The sequence below is a fragment of the Anabas testudineus genome, chromosome 18, assembly GCF_900324465.2.
Source record: "Anabas testudineus chromosome 18, fAnaTes1.2, whole genome shotgun sequence".
In the NCBI taxonomy this organism is placed as follows: domain Eukaryota; kingdom Metazoa; phylum Chordata; class Actinopteri; order Anabantiformes; family Anabantidae; genus Anabas; species Anabas testudineus.
In genome coordinates, this window is record NC_046627.1 from 20,982,461 (window position 1) to 20,994,520 (window position 12,060).

At 41.3% G+C, this 12,060-nt stretch overlaps 1 protein-coding gene and 1 long non-coding RNA gene across 2 annotated transcripts in view; both read left to right on the plus strand.

The window, feature by feature from the left end:
• The window catches only part of LOC117153014 (basement membrane-specific heparan sulfate proteoglycan core protein-like), a 328,715-nt gene that overhangs the window by 113,341 nt on the left and 203,314 nt on the right, over nucleotides 1-12,060 (plus strand). The gene's annotated exons all lie outside the window — the stretch shown is intronic.
• LOC113157418 lies at nucleotides 3,041-3,864 on the plus strand. Its single transcript, XR_003298461.1, has 3 exons — nucleotides 3,041-3,429; nucleotides 3,556-3,642; nucleotides 3,770-3,864. It is a non-coding gene; the product is annotated as an uncharacterized LOC113157418 (long non-coding RNA).

Here is a 12,060-nt window from a genome sequence, read left to right on the forward strand (position 1 = left end):
AAGGTGAGGGGAGCGATGTGGACTGCTGATTGGTCAGAGAGAAGCGTCACTATCTCTGATTGGTCAGAGAGAAGCGTCACTATCTCTGATTGGTCAGAGTGAAGAGTCACTATCTCTGATTGGTCAGAGAGAAGAGTCACTATCTCTGATTGGTCAGAGAGAAGCGTCACTATCTCTGATTGGCCAGAGAGAAGCGTCACTATCTCTGATTGGTCAGAGAGAAGAGTCACTATCTCTGATTGGTCAGAGAGAAGAGTCACTATCTCTGATTGGTCAGAGAGAAGCGTCACTATCTCTGATTGGTCAGAGAGAAGCGTCACTATCTCTGATTGGTCAGAGAGAAGCGTCACTATCTCTGATTGGTCAGAGAGAAGAGTCACTATCTCTGATTGGTCAGAGAGAAGAGTCACTATCTCTGATTGGTCAGAGAGAAGCGTCACTATCTCTGATTGGTCAGAGAGAAGAGTCACTATCTCTGATTGGTCAGAGAGAAGCGTCACTATCTCTGATTGGTCAGAGAGAAGCGTCACTACACTGAGTGAGAAGAAAGTAGAGTCCAGTAGAGTTGAGCTGCTAATTACTATGAAGTGGGAAAACGCTCTTGAGCCAGGTTTGTTGTGTTCTGACAGAAACAGTTTTATTTTACACCCCTTTCATTTGTACATTTCATAGTAAAAGCTAAAACGATTCTCCCTAAAAAAAAAATTAAGTAGTCTCGCCCGCTAACATGTCTTTATACTAGCATTAGCATAGTTGCTAGCTGTTCGCTAGTCGCTACCAGTTAGCTAGCCCGTTAGAAAGCTAGCTAACTAGTCTTAACTTGTTGACAATTACGACTTTAAGATAAAACTCACTGACGTGGACTTTTTAGATTTGATATATCTTCGATTATGTTTAACTTTCATACTTATGTTTAAAAAAACTTAAAAACCATTAAAGTCTGTAAAGAGAATCTGTGTCGACTACTTACAAGACAACAGAGGAATGAAGGGCGGTTTAAATAAACACGTGTGGAGTTCAGGGGCACTTGGAAATTCCAGCCTTTTGACAAAGTCTGGTTTTTAGGCAATTCAAGCACACATTAAAAAAACATAAAGTCAATTTTAACATCCAAAACACGAATTAATTCTTGTTTGAAAGAGGCTCAGTGGGTTAATTATACAGTAATTAAATACATAGGCTACTGTAGGTGTAGGTGATATATATATATATATATATATATATATATATATATATATATATATATATATATATATAAACAAGACATGTACAGTATAATACAATAAAGACATTCATTGGTTACTGTCTCCAGACTATCACTGTCCATATTTTGGGTCAATCGCTGTGACATTATCACTTTTATCACCACTGCTGATTCTGACTCCTACTTCTCAGGCCAGAAGGTAAGAAATTAGAATAAAAGACAAAGGCTAAAAAATAGTCCCTTTTGCTAAATAGTTAATGGTCATGTCAGTCAGGAATAGTTTCTTGTTTTCTAACTTTTGTGGCTAACTTAATAGTTAGCTTTAAAGAGCAACTTCCACATTTGAGGTTCAGGAAAAAAGACTAATACTTTTCAAAACCAAACTATGTAAAGACTACTCTACTTTAAAACCTGTAAAAACAAAAGGTGCTTAAGTTCTCTAATGTTGAAGGCTAATATCTGACTGGGTCTCACTTAAAATAGTTCTATTATGTCATGAAAACTAACCTTGGTTACCACAGACTATATCCAATACAGTTTCAGAGCTGCAAAAGCTTTATTGTACTAGGATAAAAATTAAAAGACATGGTTTTTAACTTTCTTTAAGATTCTTAAATATCACAGTGAAGTAATATATTTTTCAGAAATATTGAGAAAAACTTGAAAGCATTAATAAGGATAAAAATTCACCTACAAGACACTTATTTAAACTTCAGTCTCTTTCAAATACAGATATGCTGGGAGTATAGCCTACAGTAGCTGCTCCTGTTTTCTGTACAACTTGCCTTTTTTAACATTAAGTTTTGGCTAAGAAGGTTAAAGAGTGCTGTGTCTGTCCCAAACAGGGTCCCAGCACAGATTGTCTATGAAGTACACTGATAGGCTGCTGAGAGTAACAAATAAAAAGTCTCCTTCACAAAAACTTTTAATTCAATTGGTGATGTTTACATGACGTCACGCCACCGCGTTGCTAAACCTCGTTTGCTGCTGTGAGCGCCAAGCTAAACAAAAAAGTACATCAAACAAATAACGATATAACTATACTATAATAATAACTATTATTAGCTGTCGCTAACGTGACGTGAAAACACAGTTCATTAAATGATTACACAAAGCTGTAGAACGTGCACCAGATTTTACCCACATTCAAACAGATGTCTATGGAGATCAGACTAAATTTGAAAATATATCTAGAGCATAAAAAAGTGGGGCTTCCAGGAGAGCTGGACGTCTCAAGGTGTTTCCAGATTGGATGCAGTGAACGCAGCACGGCTTAAAAAATACGATTAATTTCGAAGTGTCTTGCACATCGGCGTCTCTGCTGAACCCAGCACAAGGTCGAGACGAAGTTAAACAATTCACAGAAAACCTGACATCAGTCACATCAATAAGCTGTCAAATTGGTTCTCCCTGAAGTAGGCTACACCTGAAAACAGTTGGAGTACAGATGCAGCTCCTGAATGAGCCTAAAATATATTTATTATTTTTATTTTTTATTTTTATAAAAAAATAAAACCACCCAGTTCCTGTGTTAGGACTTAACGGACCCAGTCAGTGCTATGAAGGATGTGTAGAATAAATAGATATTTCCTAATATATTACTACCCTAATAAATAAATAAAACCCTGTATAATACACTGAACTAGCAATTTTATTATTCCAGAAATCTAATATGAATACACATGGAATACAAAGACTTAAACATGCAAAGAAATAATGCATATGCTACTACTTCATTTTTAACTTTCTCTTTATTTTATCATTTCAGAATGGATTTGCACAGCTTAATATGGACCAAGCCCGAATCCCCCTATTTTAGGCCACCACTACTACATATCTATGTGGTGGCATTAAAGGACCAACCCAAAGTTTTGGCCTGGGATTTTACAGATGTTGCCAGACCAGCAGTGACAAAAAATAAATAAAATAGCAGCCATTAGTGATGGCAAAACAATAAGAAAAATAACTCTTTATGAAGAGTTTGCCTCTAAAATCACACAACGCAACAACAATCTTTATGAGGGGTCACACACTGGGTGGGCAGTCTCCCCCTTATTATATACATATAAATAAACAGACACAGTTCTTTCGCAGTGCTCCTGTAAGCATGACGGAGGAGCTTATTACGGAGGGGGAAGCCCTCCTTCAGCCGGCCTCTCCACTCACCCCCCTAGAAGTGTACAGAGACACAGAGTTTTATATCTGTGGAAGGGGAAGTTGTTGAAGTAAGTCAATTCATAATATAAGTTATCATACAAAATAACATAATATTATTAAAAAAAGACTGTAGTAATAGACTGTAGTAAAGTGTTTGGTAGGCTAACTCATCATTCTTCCTTGCTCCCCCTCAGATTTCCTCTGTAAAGAAAATTCAGTCAGTGAAGGAAGCCATACCCCTGAAGAATGTGACGTTGCAGAAGGTAGACTATCCACATAATGTCATTATTTCCTTCTTTTGTATTTTTTGCTTTGTTTAAGATTTTTGGCATATTGCAAAGTAGCAACTTTTACCATGTAGTGATAAAGCTTATGCCAATACATAAAATATTATATTATCTCTAACAGGACACAACTCGAGTAGCCTTGTGCCTGTGGAGGGAAGCAGCAATGATTGAGCTGCAGCTGGGGACCCATATCAGGGTGTCCCACTTGAAATGTGGGAAAAGTAGCCATGAGCTCCAGCTAAAGTCGACCTACACCGAGATTGAGGTATCCTCTTTAAACAGAGCAACAGAGCACACTACTAAGGATTTTAACATTGTGTCACATACAATAAACATGATAAATGTACAATTATTAAACTATAAAAACATGATCATGTGTTTTTAACTAAATTCATTTTAAGTATATGGCTGAAACACAGGGGTTTAGTTACATAGCCTAATAAAATAATGATGCAGATTTTATAGTATAGTATGGAGCTGCTGGGGTCAGTGGATGTCTGTATTCAGTGATTCAGTCTTAAAATTTGTTGGCTGTCGCAGACACTCAAGGTTTTCCAGGTGGAAGAATTATTAGTTTTCCAACCATCACTGCCCAAGTGTGTTTAGTCATTTAGAAGCTTCTGATTGACTTAATGCACCTGATCCAGGTAATCAGTAGTGGATGGAGCATTTATCCGGAACTGGACAACCCTCTACTATACATTGTCGAGGCAGGTGTAGTCATATTTATACCAGGCTATTGGTTATTTAGGAATAATATCAAAGTATGAAAACCTAACTAAAGTTTGTGTTACTCTCACCAGAATGTAAACACATCAGTGGATGTCATCACTGATGCCATTGGAGCAACAGAGTCACACCAGGGATGCTCGATCTACTAATTTCGAACAATCAGGTGGTGAAGATTGAAGAAACAAAGTGGCAGCCTTTTGATGCTTCTAAAGGACTTCTAAAAATCCAAATCAAAGTCTGTGATAAATACGTCACAGACATCAAGCAGGTGAAGTCCTAAACAAATGTAATATAGTTATTAGTGTTTATTACAGTTATATATTTGTCATTGTTTGAAGAGTGTTATTATAACTTCGTTAATTAGTCTGTGTTCTTTATTCATTGCTCAATTGTAAGGTTTGTTGTTTTTGACTGTTTTAATATAAAAATAAACAGTTGTGTCAAATGATAGTTTAATGTCTGACATGTTGAGTCCCTCACACACAGCACACACACTTGTTTTACATCTGAAGGACTTTCATTTTATTTGCTATAACTATGACCATAACCAGTGTTGAACTTGCCCTAACCTAAATCAAAACAGCGATATTTAAGGTTTCTAGTGATTTCCAATTGTATTTTCAGCTGTAGGCCCACCGCTGCAATGTTAAGTTACTATTACTCCACACAGACCATTTCCTGTCATGCATGCAAAGTAAAAGCCAGGTAATGACAATCGACGGACTGCCCTTATTGTGAAGGGCTAACAAGAAACGCTATTTCCTATTTAATTAAGAATTCCTGCATAGCGACACAGGGAACAATTTTGATTCACTTCGTATTGTGCAGGGGTCGGCAACCCGCGGCTCCGGAGCCGGCTCTGTCATCCTTATACTGTGGCTTCGGAAAATATTTTTTTTCCAATTTATTTTTTCAATTCATGTCAAAGTTCCGCTACATGCTCCGAAACCCAAAAGGCGATATAAGGATGACGGCTCAAAGGCACTAATAACCCTAATAAAGACTTATTAACATCAAAGACGGTGCATGACGGAGATTAAAGTTACACCAAAGCCAACAGGATAGTATCAATTAACTTGCATGAAAGTAACTTGCATAGCGAGGGCTTGGCTTACATCTATTATTACAACAACTTACATGATATCACGCATAACTGTATCAGCATAACAGTTACAGGGAAACACGTAACACGTACTCATCATTCACGCACAAATCACATCCGAATAAACTAAGGTACCACCGAACTGCATGGCGTCATTAATTAGATGACGTCCCAATATGCCAACAGTACATGGGTTTATGTGTTTATATCTTTTATTGAGGTCGGGTTACCTAGTACCATATTGTACAGAAAATATGAGTCGGGTTTGCTTTTATTCAGGCCCAATGACCAACATTCGTGTTAGTGTTATTGTCACTGTGCTGTGTAGAATTAGAGTTGATGTGAGACCAAGAATTTGTTTGAAGTTAATCAGAATCTGTTCTTTATGGTCTTAATGAGCCAACTGATGAGGTTTGCTTCACCTGTGTTGGTTGCATTACTGGACCGACCTGGAGTTGTGTCCTGTGACCACAATTTTCAGTCCCCAAACATAAAATTCACACTAGTGGTTCATTAAAGTCTTGGCTCTCAGGTGGTTCACTTTTTATGACGACACCTATCGTGGTTTGGCTGAATAAAGCCTGTTTGTAAGGGCTCTAAATCAGTTTTTACCTGGGTGATAATCTTAGCATCAGGAGTTTCCCATCTCTCCCCAACAGTCTCCGTGGCAACGGCTGTGTCGGGTCACGTGATCAAGGCTGCTTCAGTTTCTTCTACATACTTCAGCTCTTTTTACCTAAACTAATCTCAACTTTACCTTTAACTTGAATATTTTACTGTTTAGACAAATTCAGCTATGTTTTATTAACTTCAGCAAATCGATTTCAGCTTTTTTAAGTTAACATTCAGCTGTTTCAGCTTCTTCTTCATATGTTTAGCTCTGTTTAAACGGTTCCTGTTTCTCTTCAGCTAATTTCAGCAGCATTTTAAAACGTTTCAGCAACTTTCAGCAGTTCTTCAGGAATCGATTCAGCGTTACAGCTGAATGCTGTGAATGCTGTTTAGCATTCACAGTATGTTTTTCCTAATCTTTATTATTATTATATATTATTATTATTCTTCCGTACGTTTTTTCTGCGCTTAACTACTTCAGAAGTTGAAGTTTCCCGCCTCTCCCCAACAGTCCCAATGGCAACAGCTGTGTCGGGTCACGTGATCAAGGCTGTTTATAAATCAGCGTCAGACACTTGTACACTCGTAGCCTGTTTATGTTAGCATCTCTTTGCTAACCTGCTTCAGTTTCTTTTACATACTTTCAGCTCTTTTTAACAAAACATCTCAACTTTACCTTTAACTGCAATAATTTACTGTAGATAAATTCAGCTATGTTTTATTAACTTCAGCAAATCTATTTCAGCTTCTTCTTCATACGTTTAGCTCTGTTAAAACGGTTCCTGTTTCTCTTCAGCTAACTGGTGAACCGGATCTTCTGCTGTAGAATTTTTTTATTGTAATGGCCTCCTCTCTTGTAGTATAGACACAGTTAACTAAATGGCTGATATAAGTTACAGGTAACCAAGATGCAGTAACATATTAGTTTAATTAATGTTTAAAATATTAACAAGATTTAGACAAATTATCTCCTTCGTTCAGGAACATGATAAGAGAATAACTGATCTTACAGTATTTATCCTTACAGGAATTTGCAGGATGAAAAGATGAGCTGTCATTCATAAAGGGCATCTGTTATTAATTATGTCAAATTAATATATAATTATGGTTTCATAATTATGGGGGCGGGACTTCTGGCGTCATTTCCGGGGGCGGACTTGTGAGTCTTATCAGACCCATCAATCTCATTTTGACAGAAAGGTGTCGTGATACGTATATTGCTACTTCAAGAAAGAAAATCATTAAGTTCTGCTGTTGAAACAGAATCTACAGATAACAATAGGAAATGTAGCATTTATAGAGAAGAAATATAAAATTATATATAAATAATAGAAGCACTTAATAAACACCCGGATAGTGACTATGATCAAATTGTTGTCCAAATGGAAAAAGAAAGTTACTTCAGGCTCCAATCAGCTAACAAGTGATTTAACTAAGGATAGCTAACGTAAATGTTTGGTTAAGACTAACAAGTAACTAGTCTGTAGATGAACTGTTGTTGTCCTTTAAACAATAACGTGTGATCATTGATGATTTTCAACATTCTCACGTTCTGGAACCACTGTGAGGAATCAAACGTGATGGTACATAAATTATTTGTATATTTAGTTAAAGTTTGTATCTTTAGTTGAAAAAAAAATAAATTAACTATTTGCAAGTTCCTGATTTAAAATGTAACATTTTATCTCAGTTTATGCACCAAACGGAAAAGTTTTCAAGTCAAGTCAAGTCAAGAAGCTTTATTGTCATTCCAACCACATATAGCTGAAGCAGTACATAGTGAAATGAGACAACGTTTCTCCAGAACCATGGTGCTACATAAAACGGCAACAAGACAAACATGGGGCTGAGGACTGCTAAGTTGTCCTAGCAAAACACATAAAGTGCATCCTGTGCAACCTAGTGCAAACAGTGCAAGAACACAAAGAAAAAGTGCAGACAGACGTCAGAAGACAGTGCAAAAACAGAACACAAAACACAAAACAGCAGCGACCAGTAGCGGAAATGAATACAATTTACAATTGAAGGATGGAAACATGTCGAATCTAGCGAGTATGTGTGCTCAGTTCAGTTTGTTGTGTGTGTGTTGAGGAGCCTGATGGCTTGGGGGAAGAAACTGTTCAAAAGTCTGGTTGTGAGGGCCCGAATGCTCCGGAACCTCTTCCCTGATGGCAGAAGTGTGAAGATTGGGTGTGAGGGGTGGGTGGGGTCGTCCACAATGCAGGTAGCCTTGCGGATGCAGCGTGTGGTGTAAATGTCCGTGATGGAGGGGAGAGAGACTCCAATGATCTTTTCAGCTGTCCTCACTATCCGTTGTAGGGCCTTGCGATCCGAAACGGTGCAGTTCCCAAACCAGGCAGTGATGCAGCCGCTCAGGATGCTCTCAATGGTTCCCCTGTAAAATGTAGTCAAAATGGGGGGCGGCAGATGGGCTTTCCTCAGCTTCCTCAGGAAGTAGAGACGCTGCTGGGCCTTTTTGCTGATGGAGCGGGTGTTGAGTGACCAGGTGAGGTTCTCCTCCAGATGGACACCAAGAAATTTGGTGCTCTTGACGATCTCCACTGACGCTCCATCGATGTTCAGTGGAGAGTGGTCACTCTTTGCTCTTCTAAAGTCAACAACCATCTCTTTAGTTTTCCCAACGTTCAGAGACAGGTTGTTGGCCTTGCACCAGGCTGAGAGCTGATGTACCTCCTCTCTGTACGCTGACTCGTCGTTCTTGCTGATGAGACCCACCACAGTCGTGTCATCAGCGAACTTGATGATCTGATTCGAGCTGTGCATCGCTACACAGTCGTGAGTCAGCAAAGTGAACAGCAGTGGACTGAGCACACAGCCCTGTGGGGCCCCAGTGCTCAGCATGGTGGTGCTGGAGATGCTGTTCCCGATCCGGACTGACTGGGGTCTCCCAGTCAGGAAGTCCAGGATCCAGTTGCAGAGGGAGGTGGTCAGACCCAGTCGGCTCAGCTTCCCAATCAGCTGCTGGGGAATGATGGTGTTGAATGCTGAGCTGAAGTCTATGAACAGCATTCGAACATATGAGTCTTTGTTGTCCAGATGGCTGAGAGCCAGGTGGAGAGTAGTGGTGATGGCATCGTCCGTGGAACGGTTTGGACGATACGCAAACTGCAGCGGGTCCAGTGAGGGTGGAAGCTGGGACTTGATGTGCCTCATGACCAGCCTCTCGAAGCACTTCATGATGATGGGTGTGAGTGCAACAGGGCGGTAGTCGTTGAGGCAGGAGACAGTAGACGTCTTCGGCACCGGCACGATGGTCGTTGACTTGAGGCATGTAGGAACAACGGCGCTGCTCAGGGAGATGTTGAAGATGTCAGTGAAGACATCCACGAGCTGATCTGCGCATTCCCTGAGGACCCTGCCAGGAACGTTGTCAGGACCAGCAGCCTTCCGTGGGTTGATTCTGCGTAGAGTCTTCCTCACGTCGGCTGTGGAGAGACAGAGCACCTGATCATTTGAGGGAAGGATGGATTTCCTAGCTACCGTGTTATTCTTTACCTGTACCTCAAACCGGGCGTAGAAGTCGTTCAGCACATCTGGGAGGGAGGCATCGCTAACACAGACGGGTGGAGTTGTCTTGTAGTTAGTGATCGCCTGGATGCCCTGCCACATGCGCCGGCTGTCTCCGCTGTCCTCAAAGTGGCCGTGGATCCTCCTGGCGTGCGCGCGCTTCGCCTCTCTGATGGCTCGGGACAGTTCAGCCCTTGCTGTTCTTAAGGCCGTCATGTCTCCTGCTCTGAAGGCGGAGTCCCTCGACTTCAGCAGCTCACGCACCCTAGCAGTCATCCACGGTTTCTGGTTGGAGCGTGTAGTGACGGTCTTGGAGATGGTCACATCATCAACACACTTGCTGATGTAGCTGGTCACTGATGATGTGTACTCCTCCAAGTTGACGGAATCACCGGTGGTTGCAGCCTCCCTGAACATGTCCCAGTCGGTGCACTCAAAGCAGTCCTGAAGAGCAGAGATTGCTCCTGCTGGCCAGGTCTTTACCTGCTTCAGAACCGGTTGGGAGCGTCGGACAAGTGGTCTGTATGCTGGAATTAGCATAACAGAGATGTGGTCTGAGTATCCGAGGTGGGGGCGGGGCTCCGCTCGGTACGCCCCGGGGATGTTAGTGTAAACACGATCCAGCGCGTTCTCCCCCCTCGTCGCAAAGTCCACATGCTGATGGAGTTTAGGGAGCACCAACTTGAGATTTACATGGTTGAAATCTCCGGCAATGATGACCAGGCCGTCAGGTTGGGCGTTCTGCACGTCGCTGATAGCTCCATGTAGTTCACCCAACGCCTCTCTGGCATTAACGCCAGGAGGGATGTAAACTCCAAAAATGAAAACAGTGGTGAATTCCCTCGGTAAATAAAAAGGTCTGCACCGAACAGTCACAAACTCCACAAGTGGTGAACAGTAGCTGGAAACCAGCACAGAGTCCTTACACCAGTCCATGTTAATAAAAACACACACACCACCGCCGCGACTCTTACCGCACAGAGCTGGTTTCTGTCGGCTCGAAACGCGGTTAGGCCGTGTAGCTTGATGGCGGCGTCCGGGACTCTGTCGCTGAGCCACGTCTCTGTGAAGACAAAGACGCAGCAGTCTCTGTACTCACGCCGCGTAGTTCGCTGTAGTCGGATGTAGTCCAGTTTATTGTCCAGGGAGCAGACATTAGCTAAAAACATGGACGGTAAAGCCGGCCGGCTAGGGTTAGCACTTAGCCTAGCCCGGACACCCGCCCGTTTGCCGCGTTTCCGCTTCCTCGAGCACCGCTTCCGATGTGCCTTCGCCCGGCCACCGGCCTCAGGCAAGGCCGGAGACTGGGGGCCTGGTGTTCGTGGCCGAGGTCGTAACCCGAGGTCGCGGAGGTCGTCCTGCAGATCATCATGCAGCTTGGTCGGTGCATTATACCTGAGTCGAAGCAGCGTCTGGCGATCGTAAACCCGAACACAACTGTTGTTGGTGTTCATTATTGTGTGTGGTCGTGCTAAAAACGCGGAAAACCACGAAAAGCACCATTGTTGGTCTCCGGAGAGGCCGCTGCGAGCTACTGCCGCGCCGCCATCTTGGATCTTTTTTCTATACAGAATGCCTTATTTCACTATTATTGAACTGTATTTACTGACAACAGTGGCAAGAAAAAGTATGTGAACCTTTTGTGTCATTCTACAGTAGCATCACCCAACCTCTACAGTTTCAGCTAACAAACAGACATTCTCACATTATCCTGAAGAATTTCTTTTGATCATCTTCCCCCTAATCAAGCAAAGCAGGCCCGAATCATGATGTTGCCTCCACCATACTTTAGGATTGGGATCATTTTTTATGATGATATGCAGTGGCTCTTAGTTTCACCAGTCCCCAAAACATTTTGCCAATACTGCTGTGTAGTGTCAGTGTGCTCTTTAGCAAACTTCAGGTGTTCAGCAATGTTCTTTTTGGTAAGCTTAAGTTTAATGTATTTTGACAGAAAGGTGTGATAGTCTCTCATATTATTTACTTATATTGCTACTTCAAGAAAAAAAAAAAAATCATTAACTGTAAATTCTGCTGTTGAAACTCTACAGATAATAGGAAATGTAGCATTTATAAAAAATTACCAATTAAAGATCAATAAACCTAAAAATGTCCATTAGAAAGAAAACTTGTACAATTTATTATAATACCAGAAAAACAACTGCCACAAAAAACAGGTAGCACTATTATTAAAATACAAATAGAAGATAAATACATAAATATATACAGTACATTGCTACGAACAGGCTAACAAGCGGACCCAGTAGCAGAAAGACAAACAGAGTGAGATTTCCCAATAAGTTTTATACATCGAAGTTTTTACAGCCGAAGCCGGAACTATTGAGAAAACAAAATGCAGCCAAATACTGGAACAGACTAAACAAAGCTACACTGACAAACAAACTAATTGCACACAAACTCACAAACCGTGGATGAAA